The sequence below is a fragment of the Montipora capricornis genome, chromosome 14, assembly GCF_036669925.1.
Source record: "Montipora capricornis isolate CH-2021 chromosome 14, ASM3666992v2, whole genome shotgun sequence".
Taxonomy (NCBI): domain Eukaryota; kingdom Metazoa; phylum Cnidaria; class Anthozoa; order Scleractinia; family Acroporidae; genus Montipora; species Montipora capricornis.
In genome coordinates this window covers 20,972,091-20,992,569 of record NC_090896.1, presented here as the reverse complement: position 1 = coordinate 20,992,569, position 20,479 = coordinate 20,972,091, and the positions used below count along the sequence as shown (strand labels likewise).

The 20,479-nt window shown below is 39.0% G+C and overlaps 1 long non-coding RNA gene across 1 annotated transcript; it reads right to left on the bottom strand.

Annotated features, from left to right (window-relative positions):
- Positions 1–13,196: 13,196 nt before the first annotated feature.
- LOC138032319 (uncharacterized) lies at positions 13,197–18,906 on the bottom strand. The gene is made up of 3 exons (XR_011128345.1): positions 18,807–18,906; positions 13,607–13,798; positions 13,197–13,349 (listed from the first exon to the last, which is right to left on the bottom strand). It is a non-coding gene; the product is annotated as an uncharacterized lncRNA (long non-coding RNA).
- Between the last annotated feature and the right edge of the window lie 1,573 nt (positions 18,907–20,479).

The window sequence follows — 20,479 nt, the reverse complement described above, 5'->3', positions numbered from 1 at the left end:
GGAGATAGCACAGGGGCAAAAAAAACCCCTAGTAAACAAAAATCCATTCCATCCAGAGCGAAGCAGAGATGGGAAGGGATACGATACAGAGGATGAAGATGCTGGTGATATGGAAAGTGGCGATTATTGAAGAAGAAGGAAACAGGAAATGAAGATAGATAGACGTAGTGGTATTGATAATGATTGATGGAGCTAGTGTTTTTAAAACAAAACCAAAGCAATGTGGTTCGGGGATGCAGCAGCAAAAAGATGAAAAGTGAGATGAAGAAGCAAACTACTACAAACTGCTGCTGCTGCATCGGCGTCCAATTCGGACGCAAAAATGCAGCCCAAAAACGGTCGAGGAAACATTAGCGAAGTACCTTGCCCACTCTGTAACACTGTTTTAGCCACTTCGCTACGCGATGACAACAACATCTTAATGTGGGGTGACCGAGTAAATGCAAATTACCGTGGTGTAACACGACCAACGAATACTGGTGGATGTTGGCCAATGCGACAGTCAATGTATTGGATCGTTTTAAAACTGGTCGAAACGGTAAAATACCTAAATGCAAACACGGTGTCGAAGCCAGTTTAACTCTATATAGACATAAACACATACGAGCCACCGTGAAAAGAGCTAATGATCCAAACGCAGAAAAACACATGGAATGGCACGACACATTTTTTTCGAAGGTGGTCGGTACATTAAGAAAGACGGTGGCACAAAGTGTAATTATGGAATAGTGGCAGATGTTCAAGGAACCCGTGCTAAAATACTTAGTCAATTGCGCGTGAAAAACGCCAATGTTAGGTCCAACAGAATAAAACATTTCACTGGGGATTTCAACGAGATCAGGTGGTGATTTTCAAAAATGAAACAAAACGAAAGCAAAAACAAAAAAAGCAACACTAAGATCATAGCTGCAACAAATTTGCTCTGCAACTCTCAAAACGACAACAGACTATTTGATAAGCAATGTTTTTCTTTTATTAGTCTATACACCATAGGGTTAGACGAAGATGACACTAACATCTCCATTCAGCTATTAAGCACGTATTGCTAGGACAACTTTTGTTCGAACCGAGATTTCACTCTATGGAAGCAAAGTTAAAAAACATTTTTTATCTCGTTTTAAACATTGGCGATGTGGATAAAAAATCTAAGTTTTACATGTTCTCTCCTTTTTCTAGAATTTGAATCTTGTTTTATTGTTTGAAACCAAACACAATATGATTTATTGGATTTTGTTCATGGTGTGGGGCAAATCGTAGAATAACTCCAGTTTCGTTATACTGGTAGATCCTATAATTTTCTCGTTTTTTTTTCTAGAATTTGGATATTGTTTTTACTGTTTAAAACCAACTAAGTACGATTTATTTGGTATTTTGTTTTGTTGTTTATCGTGTAGAAACAATCATAAATTAGTCGAATTTCGTTATAAAGGTAAGTAAAAAATGTTTTCTGTTTTTTTTTCATGTTTTAATAAAAGAATTGTTTTGCATCTTGAACTATGTCGACAATCGTTTCACGTCTTGAAATAAAGAATAGATTTTTACAAGCAGAAATACAAACAATAAAGCAACATCTAAAGCAGGAGTAAAAGAGATTTGATGTAAGTAGAAAAAAATAAAAATAAAAGTTTTAGTTTATTTTTGTAGATTGGTATTTTATTCCATGTGGATTCTGTGGGGGATGGATCACACAGCCGAAGCTAAATCTATTTTCGTAATAAATAAAAACACCTTAACAGTGACTGAATATTTAAGATGTGCTACCTGTTATTAATTGTTTCTTTTTTTCAGAATGTTCTTTATGCGGATCTAATAAAAGCTTCTAGTTAAATTAGATCTACATAATCATTTTTTAAAACATTTTAATGGTGAACTACATAGAAAATAAAATACAGTGTTTTAAATGTCATACTACTAAATATTTTAATTTTGGTTTAGAATACAAAGCAATGTGTCGTAAAGTAAGGTTATAATAACTACTCAAAACAACAATACTTTTATGTTCGAATAGATCTGCTGTGTTGGAAGTGTGAATACTTCACAAGACATGTAATAGTATGTTCTGTAAAGATTGTTTAAACGAGTGTGATAATTGTGAATTTTCTAAAATTACCCATTTCGACAAAAAACATCAAAAATATGTGTGACTATTGTTTTCAATTTTGTCCTTGTACTGATGCAATATTAAACCAGGATGTGTTTGATGATCAATGATTTTTGTTTTGTTTTGTTTTGTTATAGTTCGTAGGAGTAAGCGTTTATTGTTACGCCGTCAGCAAGAACAAAACAAAATGAATAATCCTGCTAAACCCACAAAACCAGCACCTAAACTAATAGATTTTTGTTGAATCAAAACCCAACGTGGAACGAGAACATATTAACATATGATAATTTGATTTGATAATACACATGTCATGTGATATTGTCCCGTAATAAGTGTTTAGATTATATATATGGCAAACAATCTTGGAGATATTTACATAGTGCAATGTTAGTGTCACAGGGCCTGTCTTTGAATCGCCGGCTTTTCGAGCCATTGGGCCTCAAATGCTTTCCCTCCTTTTCGGAGTGCATTCCTCGAGCCTGTCCTGTCCTCAGCAAGTTCTTCCCATCTTTCAGTGTCTATGTCCAGGGCCACCAAGTCAAGTTTTGCCACGTCTTTGAAGCGCAGGCTAGGCGACCTTGGGTCTCGATCCCGTGCACAACCAACCCATGACCTGGAGCCTACAACTCTACTGTGTTCGTGTAACGGCGTTTTCACAGACCGATTTATTTTTACATTGAATTTCCCGTGAAGAAGACTCCCACAGGAGCCCGATGACCAATTACAAGAAATTAAGCTGAAGTCATAGAGTCACCGAACCGGTACTGCCTTTGTTTTTTTACCTAATTCACGGGAAGGGCTAGTCTAAAAATAAACCTACTTGTGAAAACGCCGTTTCACAGGAGCTGTATGGAAGTTGCACGCTCCAGATGGGCTCCTGGCACAACGCACTGTAGAGAATGGCTTTGGGAAGGCGACCATCAGGCATCCTACGCAAATGTCCCAGCCAGCGCATCCTTCGAATCTTCAGAATCTGGAACAGTGAGCAGCTACCAGCACGCGATAATACCTCTTCATTTGTGATTCTCTCCCACTAGTTTATCTCCATGATGCGCCGTAGGCAATGGAGATGGAAGGCATTCAGCTTCTTTTCGTGGCGGGCATATGTGGTCCAGGTTTCGGCTCTGTAAAGCAGAGTGCTGAAGATGCAGCATTCGTAGATGCGGCACTTTGTGCGAATATTCAAGTATTTGTTGAGCCAAGTTCGTTCACGAAGACTGTTGAAAGTGGAGCTGCTCTTCCTATGCGAGTCTGCAACTCTTGTTCAATGGTGAACCCTCTGTTGATAGTGGAGCCTAGATACGCAAAGTACTCTTCACTTTCTAGTTCTTGACCGTTAACTATGATTGGTGATGGATCACCTTGGTGCATCACCACTGTCTTCTTTGTGCTAATTGCCAGTGCGAACTCAGCGCAGGCTGCACTAAATTTGTTGTGCAGGAGTTGTAGGCCGCTGGCACTGAGTGAAACGAGTGCAGCATCATCCGCAAACAAAAGTTCACGTACCAGCACTGTGCGAACTTTAGTTTTGCACGTAGACGAGCCAAATTGAACAGTTTTCCGTCAGAGCATGTGTGAATGTACACATCATTCCCATCTTCATGACTCCCAAAGGCGTGGTAAAGCAATACAGAGAAAAGATTCTGAACAAGGTTGGTGCTTACAGGGAAACTTTTTGACATGGCTCCTTCAAAGGAGACCGAGGCTGTCATGTCATCGTGAAGCAATTTCACAAGGCTAAGCAATGTTGATGCACATCCCAGTTTCTGAAGGATAGCGAATAGGCCCTCTCTGCTCACCATGTCGAAAGCTTTTGTGAGGTCCACGAAGGCTATGTGGAGAGGTCTTCTTTGTTTTCTGCATTTCTCTTGGACTTGTCGCACTGAGAAGATCATGTCCGTTGAAGATGCGGTCTGCAAGTTTTTGGAGTCTTGGTAGCAGCACTCTCGCAAAGACCTTCCTGGTCACACTTAGCAGTGAAATTCCACGATAGTTATTGCAGTCACCTTTGTCTCCCTTCTTGAACAGTCACAATTTTGGCATCTTTCATCGCTGTTGGAAATTTTCCGCTACACCCGCCAATACAAAGAAGGTTTTACAGATCTGGCAGCAGGCGGTTCTCACATTTCGTCGTCAAAGCTCGGAGTAGAGGTGAATGCTGCGGCTGTAATGTTGCGTGGTTCTCCGTAAAGTGCAGAGTAGTGCTCGACCCAGCGTTCCAGTTGTTTGGTAGAGTCGGTGATGAGCTCTCCAGTCGTCGATTTCAAAGAACAACTTTCTCAGCACTAGGTCCAGTGGCCTTCCTGAGTCCGCGATACATCTCCCGTAGGTCCCCGACGCCAGCGGCCTGCTGGATTTCGTCACAGAGTACGTTCCAATGGTTGTTTGCACAGCGCCGGGCAGCCTTCTGAAATTGGCAGCAAGATTCTTTCAGTTTGGTCTTCGTGCTGCAAGTCGGTCTGTTTATGTGGTCTTTGTGGGCTTTGTTTTGATGGACAGAAGTGGTTCTAGGATATCAGCGTTCTCAGTCATCCAGTCTTCACGAGGTGGTCTCTTATTCCGAAGGATTCAACTGCTTCGTCATGCAGTGCAGTCCTCAAGTGTTCCAAGGTTTCATCCAGGTTTCTCGTTTCCTCAGGGGCACCTGCGGTCAATTTAGCCTCCAGTGCCGTGCACAACGCACTGATGTTGTCTGTCTGTTTCATCGCGATAGTGTTGAGACGTGGTCGGATCTTTTGCTTCTTTGGCGCAGGTTTCTTCTTTGAAAGGTTTTTTTTTGTAATTTAAATTCTTTGAAAGGTTGACTTGTGAGAGTACCAGAGAGTGGTGAGTTTCTCCGTCAGCTGAGTGGTAAGACCTTGACCACTTAAGCAACCCGATGTCCCTTTTCCTCGTGTTGCAAGGTCCAGTTGATGCCAGTTGTTTAGATCGTGGGTGCCTCCAGGAGACACGTTGATACACTTTCTGTTTGAACCATATATTTGCGATGCAGAGTCTTTGCTGCAGAGCTCCAACACCCTTTGTCCATTTTCGTTCATTTTTCCAATGCCGTAGAGTCCTATGATGTCCGGCCATGCAGCGTGGTTAGCACCGACTCTAGCATTGAAGTCGCCGAGTAACGACACATGGTCATCTGGCGGTATCCTGCTCAGTACTGCATTGAGGGTGTCATAGAAGACATCTTTGACAAGATCTTCACTAGGTAGCGTTGGTGCATACACACTGATCAAATGCACTGGGGTAGCATCGCAATTTATCTTCATTTGCATGATCCTTTCAGAGATTCCAACCGGTGTGTCCATCAAGTGGTCTTTCAGCAACTTGTCTGCCACTGCAAAGCCCACTCCATGGATGCCGTGTTCGCCTTCGGTTTCCCAGACCAGAAAAGGTGTAATGTTGTTCCGTGATCGAGCCAGACCCGGCCAGTCTGGTCTTTTGCAGTGTGACAATGTCGACAGCAAGCTTTGTGAGTTCATGGTCTAAAAGTGCAGTTTTCCGTGGAAGGCCCTGCATGCGGAGGTTCAGATCTGGGTCATCTGTGAAGCCCGGCAAAGAGTGCGAATATTCCAACTTCCGAGTCGGAATGCGGTAGTGAGTTCTGCTTAGCAGGTGAGTGATTTACGTCCGCGGTTGCCTGAACCACCTCATCAAAGCAGCGGACGTGGCGAGGTAGCACCTAACTGACCAGAGGCTGCCTGGTTTGCGGCGGGCGGTAGCTTACCCATGGAGCTGAACAGCCTCTCCCACCATCGCAGAGAATCCGAGGCGCTCTGTCTAACGCCAATTGAACATGAGCTTTAACCTGTAACTATCTTCCACCGTGTTGTTCCGGAGCGCCGTGATAGCGCTTCAAAGGAGTGACCTCTCCATTGTACGATCCCGGGCAGTGAAGAGGACTTGTGTGTTGCCCAAGCGACACGAACCACACTTAACCAAGGCTGACAGGATCCAAGGAATGACGAGGTCAGTACGTTGGTGCCAGCACTGGCTGCAGGGGATGGCCGTTGGCTCACGAGCAGTTCATCCGCTTTTGGACAGGTCACTTTTAAATTTCTGCGGGGTGTCCCCCCACCCCTTTTCACAGGGCCAAAGCCTAGTGGGGAAGCCGGTTTAGTCGACTGCGACCCAACCATGAAACAGCTAGCACAGGTTTACATGGTACCAGTGGGGGTCAGAGACCCAGCTGACTATTATAAAGATAACAAAACATTTTGTCTGAGTTGTAAATGGAATGATTATTGTATTTCTAAACAATGGTCTTTATTTTAATAGGGGATTGGTTTTACTGGGTCCTGTGTCATGAGTGTAGACGTCTGTTAGATTAACGATCTCTGGACTACTTTTATCGACCAATCGTGTGTGGCCCACATTTTTATTGTAAGATGTGTCATTTCCATTGCCACAAAGTGAATATTATTACAACATCTCCTGCTAAGGGTTGTCTATTATTATGAATTCTTTGGATTCGTTTGTGAATTTATTGACTGAAGAATCTACCTCCTATTATAACTTAGACGCGATGCCTAGAGAAACAAACGAAAAAACTACCCAGACGAAAGCTAAGCTTAAATCACAAGCAAAAGCATCAGAAAACAATGTATTGATCGATTTTTCAAAGACCATAAAACAATCCATGCAGAAAAATCTAGTTCAATTTGAACTCTTTACTAATGAAGAACACGGATGATTTGGAATTTATGCTATACGTGAATCAATGTCAATTAGAAATTCATCAGATTTTTGAAGATTTTACGCGGAGATTAAAAGAGTTTTACGATCGTTGGCAGATATACCAAAGACTTCAAGAACCGATTGAAAACGCGATAGAGAAACAACCACGATAGACATGTGCGCATGTTTTTTGTTATCACAAGGATGGGAAACGTATTTACGAACAATATAAATAGTGTGTTTATATAACACCTACAGCGTGGACGGTCGGTCCGTAGCTAGAATAAATTAAGGGAAATCTCATACTAGTAAAATGAATTAATGCAAATTTCATACTCAGGTATAAATAAATTTCACTAAATCAACGGCTAACAACAACAGCAACAAAAACTAGGTAAGATTTCGGATAAATTCTGTACAGAAGACTGATAGTCCACACTTTTGCTTTTTCAGAAAAATGCCTGGTGTGTCTTCTTCAACCATTAACTAATCAACCTGTGGTAAAAATGACTAAAATAATAACTTGAGTTGGTCGTCTGGCTACGACGATGATAACGACTTCTGAAGTCGATTTACAACTCCATAAGAAACCGATTTTTTTTATTTGTTGTCCAAAATCACTAAGCCCATATTTTCAACGTACGACGTTATTTGTTATATTATAAACTTGAATATTCATCGCGTGTTGTAAACAAACGGAAACACATATGGCGGATAACACCCGATTATATGGTGATACTGAAATGTTTTAATTGTGATTCGTTTCATTACAAACACGATCCCAACGTATTTCGTATTTTTGTTTAATAGGATTACGTCCATCACAGGAATGTCATTTCTGTTCTAAAGTTATTCACGTAATAACTCACTATTGTGATTTTTTAAAACAATGCTTAACTTACGCTCTGAGTGTCACGCAAAACACGTTAGCATAGTGTGGGATTTTGCTAGGCAATGAAACCCAGTGATTTCTTTTTTATTTCAAAACGTAATCCTAATGTGTTTCGTGTTTTATTTATTCGTAGGTCAGCATCCGATATTGGAATGTGGTTTTGCACAAATAGTATTCGTAATCACAAAATAACCCACTATTGTGGTATTTTTAAGGTGACGCTTAGATTATGCTACGCTTTCCACAAGACCCACATTACGGTAGTTAATAAAGTATATTTCAATGGTGGTAGGAATGTGTGGTGTGTAGCATTTTGTTGACAATGAAGAAAGTGAAGAACGACCATTTCAGAGGTGTCCCTTACACCCAAATTGTCGTGTAATGATCTGTAGTCGATGTCTAGAACGGAACTGGAATCACGTGGACACTATAGTGGATACGAATATTTTAAATAGTAACTATGTACGCTTTAAAAGGTAAATGATTTTTTTCTTTTAGATAGTAAAATCATGCAATCATTAGAACCCTTTAGATGTGTCAAACTACCTCCTTCACAGCTGTGTGGTGGGCTGGATACGAATGACAACGGTTACGAGTGTGTAGGTTTTTGTAGTGTAGTCGCTCTACTGATGGCAATGAAATTTTTAAGCGGTGACGGAGAGCGCTTTTCTAAATGGTTACGTGTCAAAAGAAAATGAAGGAAAGATGCGTTTAACCATGGATAAACTTTTGCGCTCTTCGGGACTAGATGGTTTTACGAGAAGAAAGGACGATCTTCTTTCTCTTCAAGAAGTTTTTAGTTTCATTTTTTACAAGACAGATTTTTCTGGAAATATAACCTAATTGTCGTTGATCATTTCACTAAAGAAGCCATTGTTAGATATTATAGCGATATCGATCTGTCTAAAACGAGTTTTTATATTAAAATAAACAACCACTATGCGTACATAGCCAAGCCACGTGTATATCTAGGTTTCCCTTTGCAACACTTTTATGTTTCACGTGTATGAGTTTTGTAAGACAAGAAATAATCCACGTGATTCCTTTGTTCTATATTTTAAAATGCGTTAAGTGTAAAAATGAAAATTTAGGAATTATGTTTTAAAAAACTTAATTGTTCTTTTTTCAAAATACACATAGGTACTCGATGTCATCAATGTTGTCAATTATACCAAATTCGTGATATCTCACGAATGTTGGTATTCCATCGGTCTTCTACCTCTTGTGTCAGCAATGTTATGTTTATCACATGAAGAATAAACATTTTTGGTGTTCTCTTGAGCCAAATTAGAGAGCAATTTTTTTTTTAGGTTTTTACGCTTTATGTGATGGGTGTTTTACACGTTTGGAAAATCCGCGTTTTGTGATAAGAGATTAAAAAATTAAAGCATTTGAACTAAGTAACACACAGCTTAATTTTTACTGTCGAACGTTTGTATTTTTTCAGAAGATGAATTGCAGGGGATCATAGATAGTGTTATTATTGCAGGAGAAAATCGTATTATATCTTTTGGTTTTATGAACGACCTGCTTGTGGTCATTGTTATTTTGATTATTGCGATGCGATGATATTTAATCATGTTATATAAGCTTTTAATTTTAGATCAAAACTGTATTTTCTGTTTGAATGGAAGACGTATTGATAAATGTATCGAACTAAACAGAATATATACTAACTGTTTACATCTTCTTATTATGTTTCCCCTCATGTAATGACGATAATATGTAGACATTGTAATTGGTATCGATGTCATTTTTGTAGATGTTTGTTGTCCTACCTGCATGCAACCGTTACCGAGTTTTAAATCGCTACATTGCTCGCGTTGTACGCTTTTATTTCATAAAAACGCTAACGAAATAGATATATTGCATGCAAAAACCAAATTTACTTTGTGAAGGGTTTTTTTTTGACGCCCCTCAGTATCTACTGTGGTGTTATGGATGTAAGAGTATCGAAATTTCTATTTTCTAATTTTTTTCAGATAAAGAGAATTCTAAGTATGTATGCTGTACTTGTCTTGCACAATTTTCTGAAAATTTTACCGGTACACCGTTATTAGAAATAAAACACGGTAAATTTTTCATTTAAAAAAAACGATTTTTTCAAACCACCCCATTATTATTTGTGGTGTTATTGATGTGAGAAGATGTTATTTGTCGACAATGTGCAAGACCAGTAAACATCTAAATGCAATAGGTGTTTTATATACATACCATCTGACTATTTTTTGTGGGGTCATAAATGCAAACCGATGAAACAATTTTGTTGTTTTTAGACATCATTTGCCCGACCTGTTGCAGACAAATAGATGTGTATCGATCTTACATTGTAGTAAATGTAAGGCACGTTTTACGGCCATTGTAACAGGTAGACAACAGGTAGGTAGGCCATAGGCCCACTTTGACCCTTTATACTATTGATACCTGGTACTTTGGGAGGCTTGTAAAATACGCAACGCAACGCAACATACGCAATGCAATATGCCTAATATATGCAATATACGCCGATGTCAATCTGTAAAATAAGCAATATATGCAATATGTGCAAAACGGTGTATTTTATCAGCGGTCAACTTGCAAAACGTCAAACAGCGCATGATCACCGTTCCCACGAGGTTTCACCTGTAAACACCTGCAAAATGAATGTGTTTTGTGGTAAGTGCTTCCAACATCAACCGCCTTTCATCTTTGACCATCCTCTACTATATGCCGCTGAGCATTGACACCAATCTTTCCATGATCTTTACATTTGAGGTGGACATTTTCTTAAGTATATCGACTATATCCCAGAGCAAAATTTTACATAGATGTTGCGTTCAGTGTTTTTTTTTTACCCTTTACACTCGATGGACTTGTTCCTGTAGAAGTATTGATGTACCAGAAGACAGCAACCATGGGTATTTTGTCATTTTACGATAGTTAAGGTTCACAAAATAGCGTATTCTTTCTTCTAAGACAGAAATGAATTTTGCGAAAAATGCAGAAAGAAAACATCTTCCAAACCATTTTCCACCTGAACACGAAAAGCATTGACTGTGTTAGAAGTATAGTTGATGTAGTATCGCCGTGTAGACCCACAAAAAGCGCGCGAAAAGTGAAGCCTCACTTAATATGTTGAGATGATTGAGTTAACCTAGGTTGATCCTGCACTCCAATGGAAAAACCATTACCTGGTCAGCGGTAAACTTAAAAAAGTAACAGCTGACTTCGGTGAGCTCGAAGCTTGAGCCCACGATATGGCATGTGATATTGGTCAGCAGATACCTTGTTTTGGCCGGTGTCAATTGATGAAATCATTGATGTCCAATATCAAAGACGTCATTAAAAAGGTTTCTGTTATTCATCGTTGGTGAAGTACAATAATAATAAAGTAATAACCTTTTGTCTCACGATGTGGTCTCTTGAAGACTGGCAGTATGCAGTGGAATCTACATCACAAGTGACCACATCGTGAGACAAACGAGAATACTTTATTATTAATATCAAAGCTAGCATGATACTGGTCACATTGGCATACATGGAAAGGTGGACGTACGAAGCAATACTCACTAAGTGAAACGACCCGAATGCACGATCTGTCGACCCGAAAAATGCATCTCATTAGATAAAATAGTCGTAGAGCTGTCCCCAGGAATCGAACGATCCGTGAATCGCTTTTACGACCCGTCTCCATTCGACTATTGCATGTTATAGTGGCAGTATGTCGCTCATTTTTATGCGGAAACTGCCAGAAGACACGATCTGTCGAACCGAAAAATGCATCTCATTAGATAATACCGTTGCACAGCTGTCCCCACAAATCGAACGATCCGTACGATTCGTGAATCGCTTTTACGACCTGTCTCAATTCGAGTATTGCATGTTATAGTGGCAGTATGTCGCTCATTTTTATGCCGAAACTACCCGAAGACACGATATGTCAACCAGAAAAGTGCATCTCATTAGATAATACCGTCGCACAGCTGTCCCCACGAATCGATCGATCCGTACGATTCGTGAAACGCTTTTACGACCCGTGTAGATTCGACTATTGCGTGTTGTTGCTAATTTTTATACCTGTCAATGTGTGTATGCGTCGTGGTCCAATTTGTGAATGAGTTGTTGTCCATAAACATGAACACACTGAACCGCATACCAAAACAAACGAGACAATATGTGTACTGTATGCGTCATTCTCAAAACCCATGTCGTCAAAGGTTTACACGAACGCAAGGAAAGTGTGCACGCCTCGTTCTAAAAGCCTGTGCCGACAACCGAAAGTGTGTATACCTCGGAGCCTGCGCTGACAAACAAACAAGGGAAAGTGTGTATACCTCGTTCTAAAAGCCTGTGCCGACGAACAAACAGGGGAAGTGTGTATAACATGTTGTAGAAGCTTTCTAAGAGCCGGTGCCAGAAAGAAATGGATGTCGTGACTTATGTGTATCTAAAATACATTTCCTAATTGCAAGTTACTTCTCAAATCAAGATCCATTATGATTCCACAATTGCAGCACAAATATTCATTAATAAACTACCCACGATTCTTGCCCATAGAGCCTCTGAGGGTTCCCTTTTCAAGAACAGCGATTTTAACGGAAGAGTTACATTGCCGACAAGCGAACTAAAAGTGCATTGTATACCTCGGAGCCTGCGCCGGCAAACAAACAAGGGAAAGCGTGTATGCTTCGTTCTAAGAACCCGTGCCGTCAAGCGAAAGAGTGTATACTTCGGAGCCTGCGCTGACAAACAAACAAGGCAAAGTGTGTATGGCTCGTTCTAAAAGCCTGTGCCGACGAACAAACAGGGGAAGTGTGTATAACACGTTGTAAAAGCCTTCTACTTTGAACAGTGCCAATACTGAATTTATGCTAATTGGCTCCAGACGAAAATTGAGTACTTTGTCAAACCCACTTAAGCTTTCGATTGATAATGTTGCTATTGAACATGTTTCCTCTGTTAAATCGCTTGGAATATTTATTGATGAAAATCTACGGTGGCAAACACACATTGATAAATTATCTAAAAGGTCGCTTCCGGGATAGAAGCAATAAAAAGAATCAGGCCGTTTGTCCCTCCACCCACTCTTCATTATATATACAATGCACTAATTCAATCTCATTTCGACTATTGCTATCCTGTCTGGGGTAATTGTGGTAAAACGTTACTTGACAGGCTACAGAAGCTTCAGAACCGTGCCGCTCGCGTCTACCTTTTCTAGCTATGATGCTGATGCTAACCACTTAATTAGACAACTCGATTGCAAAGAATTGGGCACTCAATTTCAAACACAGAAAGCCTTAATGATATACTAGTTTTTAAATGGTCTTACTCCTGAATATTTATCTTCTACATTGGTTTTCAAGAACAGCGATTTTCATGGAAGAGTTACATTGGAATAAGTAACTGCGATTAGGTGTCATGGATAGTATTTGTAGGTTAAAGAAATATAAGTCAAGGTTACATTCAACGTCTCGTACCTTATTCTGTTTATTATTCCTTATTTTTGAAAGGTCATACCATAAACGACATAGAATCCGTCATTGTCATCGTGATGGTATCTCTTTCTACGTCCTCGTTGTGACTGTCCACAAGGTAATACATTAAAAACATAAATCTCCATCGATTCATGTGTTTACCGGTAGTAATAGGAGCAAACTTCGATAATCACGACAAAATCTGTTTGCAAACCTCGGTATTCACATCCTGTGTAGAGAAAGTGAACGGAAAGTTAGTATTAGTACTTTTGTCCTCTTTCACACCAGTCTTCTAGTTTTAGGCAGTGTGTCTCTGCAGCTACTACATCTAAAGCGGGCACTTTGTGGTAACTTCTTATTGCAATAATATTAAGGTTTGCTCTTCGTACACGCACTGTCTTGTTTCCCTTCTTGGATACGTCCACGAAACGTTTAGTGTCGTGTATTTTTGGCCTCCTTTGTAAAACTTTAACAACTTTGAATTACCTGAAGAATTGAACTATTGCAGGGATTGCAATTCCTCTTGCACCAAGAATCGGTGTGATTTTTAAAATGGAATTTGTCACACACCACTCAGTTCCATCTACGCCAATCTTTCCGAGATTTCGGTTAGGGAAGATCTCACAGGATTTTGGGCAAACTTTTTTAGATGGCAGGCGTCATCATAACATATGCAATCTGTAAAAAGAATAATTTATTAATTACAGTGTTAAATTGTATACACTGTTATTTACAGTCATATAATTGATATAACTTGAATTATTGTTAGCAATAGGAGGATTTTCATTACCAAGTCTGGGCTAATTGTTGAAAAATGGTCATTAAAGGCGTTAGAAAGCTCACTAGGATTAGAGATAACGGCATCAATCAATTTCAATTCTTTCACCGTTGTATTATTTACACGACCGGAAGGGTTTCTTGACCTACAGCGTGTTAGAGTCCCCCTAATGAGATGCATTTCTCCATTCGACAATGGGTCGTATCACATGGGCACGATTCGTACGAATCGAACGAATCGACAACTCGGAGAAGGGTTTCTTGGGCTACAGCGTGTTAGAAATATTCTAAGTCCCCCTAATGAGATGCATTTCTTCATTCCACAATGGATCGTATCACATGGGCACGACTCGTACGAATCGACAGCAACTGCACAGCTTTTTTACAACTCGTATCCATTCAGGTGTATTGGACAACCCTCCAAAAATGCGAACTGAGCAAGGTACAGATTGTTTTAGCTTGCTTTATGCAAAACAAATATTGATGCAAAAGTAAATAAATGTTGATACACAGTTTTTGGGAAGAGCAGAAGGAAGTTTTCGAGAATAAAATATTTTGCCATCAACAACAAAATTTACGACATGAAAACGACATTAATTTTGAGCCGCGAATGTACATTGTAAAAAGTTACCATCAGCGAAAAAAAGTTTGGGAGATTTTTCCTACGTTCAATTTTGTTATTGTGCTTTTGGCTGAACGAGTAAATCGCAAAATCGAAAGTGACATAGAATTAAGCGGGCGCCGTGATCAAGTTACCGCGGCGTGTTTCGTCGCGAAACAGTGAAGCATCTGTGTGAAATGATGACAAGATACCAGGTTTTTATTTTTGTTAGTTTTCTTTTTCTTTCAAGTTATATAAAGTTTGACAAGAAGTGTGTTAATGCAACACAAAGATCACAATCGCCCAACTCTTGAGGTTGACCATTGTTTCTGAAAAGTCAAAAGTTATTTATCAACAGGTTATTCCATCGTTTTGGGAATAGCAGCTACTTTATTATTCATCAGCGTCACAATATTTTGCTGATTTTGGGGCTCATTTTGTTGAAACTCAAGCACGCTTCCAACAGACCTGTTTATTTTCGTGACTTATCCGCTGCTTACAGTGCACTACCAAAAATCCTAAATTAAATAAATTTCTGACAGTTCACATCTAATTAGCCCTTTACCTACATGAAAATTTATGTATTCTTTATTATCTTCGATATCTCTCAGCTACAGTCGTATTGGATGTTGTTGTGAGTATAGAATCTGCTTTTTATTTTCAGTTGACCGTCTTCCAAGACAAGCTCCGTTTCATTATAAGACCGTATAGGTGGTATATACTCCATGGCAGAATGCCATGGATGCCAGGTATTCTTCAAATACAAAAGAAGTTAACCCGTTCGTAAACATGTATAAAGAAGATTTTGAAAATATTCAGTTAAAGCAAAGACCTTTTCCATTTATTAAAGGTTTTCTTTATCTGCTTTTGCGAGATTTAAATTCCCTGGGGTCATACGTATTATAAGTTGCGGACCAAGGACCCCTTCGCAAAAATTATTGATATTTTTCCAGAGTCGATGATACAAACATTGAAAACTCTGCAGCAAATTTGTTTCCAACCGCAGAAAAGTTCATTTGCAAATTTGTTCTGCAAAAAGACACGTGTTCCTGTTGCATTTTATCTTTACACAAGCCAAGTAAACATGACTGTGTCAGTTATGAAGGCGCAAAAGTAGACACTTTCTAGAAGATAAATTAACACAACTGTCAACAACTTGAATTCCGCACAATCACCGATAGCAGGAAAGGCGAGATTTTGTCATGTGAAAGAAGAATAATCAAGACATCATCAGACACATTTGTTTTTGGTGATATTTTAATTTACGAGGAAGTATAACATCATGTTCGGAAAAGTCGCAAACCAAGGACACCATACTGTATTGTTAAAAAAAAACAAAGCGACAAATGCCTTCATCGAAGATTCCTCATGAAAGACAATACCAGGCAATATGAAGAATTTTTGTATCAAATTGTTTCATGAAGAAACTGCGAATTATTCAGCAACGCTGAAGACAGAAGAGCATCTCTAAGCGAAAGATAGTGCACTGAATATACATTTACGACCTTTGAATCCAAAACATGTGATTGAAGAATCCCTGATGGAGGAATTTTCAAATGTTTTAGCCAAAAAAAATAGGAGACAGAACACTGTCAGATCAGGCGTTCATGACATTGCGTGTACAGGTAATATTGCCAGTGAGTAATAATGTACAGCACTTCAGGGCACCCTGAAGTTTAGTACATGACTACAACACATTTGGAAAAAGTACTTGGATAAAGCGAAGCCCAAAAAAACTATTGGAAAAAAATATTGTCACAGTATTTTTCAATGTGTTGGAAAGTAAAATTTTTAATCTATATATTCAGCAGCAAATTACGGCAAGATTTCCGCACAGGTCCCTACTTTATTATGCATACACTTCTTTGTTTCAAGAAAACAATAGCGATAACAATAGACGTCCTTCGGGACTGTGGCGCTTTGTTCTTTCTTTGTTCTTTTTTAAGTCCATATGGACTTAAAAAAAGTCGGTCGAACTTCTGTCTGAAATACGGAAAATCCAACAGTTTTTCCTGCAATTTCGGCACTTTTCCTGCAATTTTACCCATTTTTCAGTTTTAGAATAAGCGCAAGAAGTGGAGTTTCAAGCAATCGTTGTAATAGGGTTTAGATTCGCAAACATAACAAACAAACCAAATAAAAGTACTGTCATAAGAAATTTAATGGCTACCTGCTCTTTTTATCGTGAAATTGTTCTTCCTGTCTTCTTAAAAATTCGCCGAGACACTGCAAAGTGTATATTTTCTTCATTTCCTGTATTTAGGATCACGAACGGTGCATTTAGAGGGATTTTGTGATTTATCGCTCTTTGCAGAGATCGGCAATAAGCTCAATGATACTTCCAAGTAAATAGCTTTGGTAGAGATCCATGGATGTTCCCGTACGAGGCATACTTCGTTTCACTCCCCATCATGTCTTTTCAATGCCCTGCTGTGGGCTCGTTTGTCTGAGTCGACGAAGTTTAGGCGATGGTTAACTGCGGTGAGATGATGTTAGCCCTTGTCTTGTAGGCAGTTGTAAACTTTCCGGCCACAGGTAGCTATAGGGCTAATATTTTTTCAAGGAAAGTTTACGGTCAGAAAGTTAATATGTGTTCTGGCGGATTGAAGGCTATCCATTGCAGTTTTTTCTTGAGCATGGCGAAACAGATCCATCTCCCGATGCGGCACTTTGTCTTTGCCAACTGACTGAGTTTTCACACAGGTTTTGGACACGGAAGACGAAAGTAAATTGTTTTCTTTGCACCACTCCATGCACAACTCTGGAAAGTTTATAAAGCAGAGACAATTTCCAAATGATATCTCCCATTGCTGTGACCCTTTTACTTCGGTGGCCATCTTGATTATTACGAAGACACAAGTTTGCTTCAAAAGAAGGAAAATATGAAACGATTTTAATTGCAATCATGAACTCGTGCATGAAAGTTTCCCATGAAAGATGCACCAATCAGACTTTAAGCGTGGTATACTCTTCCACGCAGTGAACTTATAAGTGTGCCGCACGCACGGGGCATGAAGGAAAAGCAGGTCACAGTTCACAGCAATACTGGAAAACCTAAAACTATCACAGGGACTAACCTTAAGCCTAAACAGTGCCTTTAGTCGTAATTAGGGTTAGGGTTAGCATTATTAAAAGGATGGGTTGTTTCAAGAGTAGTAAAACAGGGATCTCTTAACGGTAACCTACAAGTGTAAGTTCGATTGTAGCTGCTCGGCGCGGCACGTGTATATAATTACGTATCATTGTTATGTAAATAGTCAGCCAGAATTCAATATATATATCATTTTCAAGGTGTCAATTAGCAACTTGACACGTTAGCTCAGTGGTAAAGAACAGGGACAAGTAATCCAGAGGTTTTACAGTGGGTCGGAGTTCAAGGCAAGCTGCGAATGACATATCATGGGATAAAATGGCAGAAAAAGCCGAGCGGGATCTGGAAATAAGAACAAGACGAAGGGATAGAAATTGGAAAGCTGGGACAAAAACGAGTGACGGTGTGGGCGATGAAGGGAAAGAAGAGAGAGAGGGAGAGAAAAAATGAGATCCGTTTTTATTCTACCCGTAAGTACAAATTATCCATGTATATATTCGGTTCTCTTGGGTATACGTATTGTTCTACAAAACAATAGCGCGAATGAATAATTAATTTATTCCGCATGCATAATAAAGTAGGGACCTGTACGGAAATCATTCCCAAATTACTACAATGAACAAAAATACTGAATATAAACAATTAATCAGCTTTGAATTCAACCACAAATAATAAATCCAACACAAATTCAAATATTGAATTGAATTGAGTGTGTTTAAATATTCACATAATCAATCAAATGGTACATGAAAGAATCACAAAGCGTGACATTATTGAAAACTAATTCTCAAACTCATTAATTATTTATGCAGCTCTTACCCAACCAGAGCAACGTATTCTGGTCAGGCGGATGGGTTTAGAAACCCAATGAAAAAGGAGTTGAAAACACGGCCGTGTTTGAAACGATTTCAAACACGGATGCAAATTTTCTTAATCTGCATATTGATGAAGCAACGAAACACGTGGCGATAAACAACTTCATTAAATCACACATTTTACGAAACAAACTTTAAACCTAAATTATTTACTGCTAACATTGAATGTAACAGTACAGTTAGTAAACTACCCAAAACAGAAAAGGCCATTCTTTTTCTAAATTCAAATTCTCGTTCAATGGTGGCGACCTCGTGTTTTGGTTCACTTTCAACCTTGCTGTTCACTCCGACCTAAAATGGCACTGACGTTAGAAATTTTATCAGACTAGATGCACCCGTTACCTCAGAATAGCGCTGGCCACGCACTTTTCCTCTTCTTCGCTAGTTTTAGGAGGTCTAAATCTGCACTCTGTCATTTGCTTTGCGAAGCAACGTGTTCACTCAGAACTGACAAACAGCAGGGTAACAACATGACATCAGTTGATGAATATTCAAAAATTGTCACAGCGCAGCATCATGCACATTTCACGTCTCAAATATAATAGTTGAACTGAGAAAACTTATTCAAATAATAATTTAAACTAATTAACTTTTGTTGGAGAAGTGATTTCAAAAACTCGTGCTTCGTGTTTCATTGGGGTTTCAAACACTCAAAAACGATAAAAGTTTCATCAGTTTTCTCGTGTTTGAAACCCCGATGAAACACTCGCACTCGTTTTTGAAACATTACATAAAGGGGTTTTCCCGTGATTTTTAACCAACCACAAGCTTCACATTTTGACTTCACAATTGTGAAATTTTTCAGTGAAACTTTTCAAACTTGTGATATAATTTTGTGAAGTTGCATGCATGAAGTTTTTTAAATATTTGCATAATCAAATGCAATATGAAAGAATCAGTTTTAACCAATGTGTGGCATTTCGTTTGGAGGAGCAAAATTTCGTGCAACATTTCATTTGGCGGAGCGAAATTCGTCGCAAAGGTTTTGGACTTTACAGTTTCATGGCAAACTGTATGCACATAGGCTAGTTTCGGTACGGCTCACTTTTGTCACTTTTGTCACTTTTGCTTTTACCAATAATTTTTTTACAAGCGAGCAAAACACGCTTATCTTTAAAAGCAAATCATAAATTCATTCCGAGACACGGTAACAGGAAATTGTTCTAAATTGCTGTTTGGTTTAAATTTGCGATAAACATGCAGAATCGTCTACATTTTAAAGTATTTCCAACAGTTGTTCTATTTAAGTGGATCTTTTAAATAAATTAAACTCACCAGCTCCGCATTTGTATTTCGGAAATGGACAGTTGGAGTTTCGACGGCTTGAAAGTTTACGGAAGAAACCGTGTATCGTATAATCAATGTTTTATTCACTATGATAATTATTCGATCTGAAATGAACAAAATTACATTAGAATCACTGAGATATTTGAATACGCGAAACCTCTAAGCAACAGAAAAGAATCAAAATAAAAGACTGAACTAAACTTACTTCTGTGGCGGGTTTCCGTAAACTACGAACTCTTGAAACTGAACAACTCGACGGTTTAAAACTGCTGAAACTGGTTGACTTAAACTACTGAAACTGGTTAGCGACTTACTCATGTCCTTTCAAACACGTGCTATTAACTGATCTGAAACTTAAGCCTTAGTCACTCAAATGAATTCTGTTAAAATGTCAATCAAAGCTTTGTGCGTTTCCGGTACTAATTAATCAGTTCTATCGCTGTAACAGGAAACCTTGATCTTGTGAGGACGGTTAAAGCTAACCCACAATGTGCATAAACAAACAATCCATATGCCAAAAAAAAAAAATTATGTACACAATTCCCGCCAAAGCGTTTGAATATGCCTGCATGCACTTTTTTTTAATGAACAGAACAAAGGGCCAAGCCTCCTGAGTATTATCACATGATCTGTATTGGGAAAACAAAATGTACAAGCCGAAAAGGTTTATTAGGTAGCAGGGAAGACCAATCAGTAGCGAATTACAGTGATCCAACTTACAAGTAACA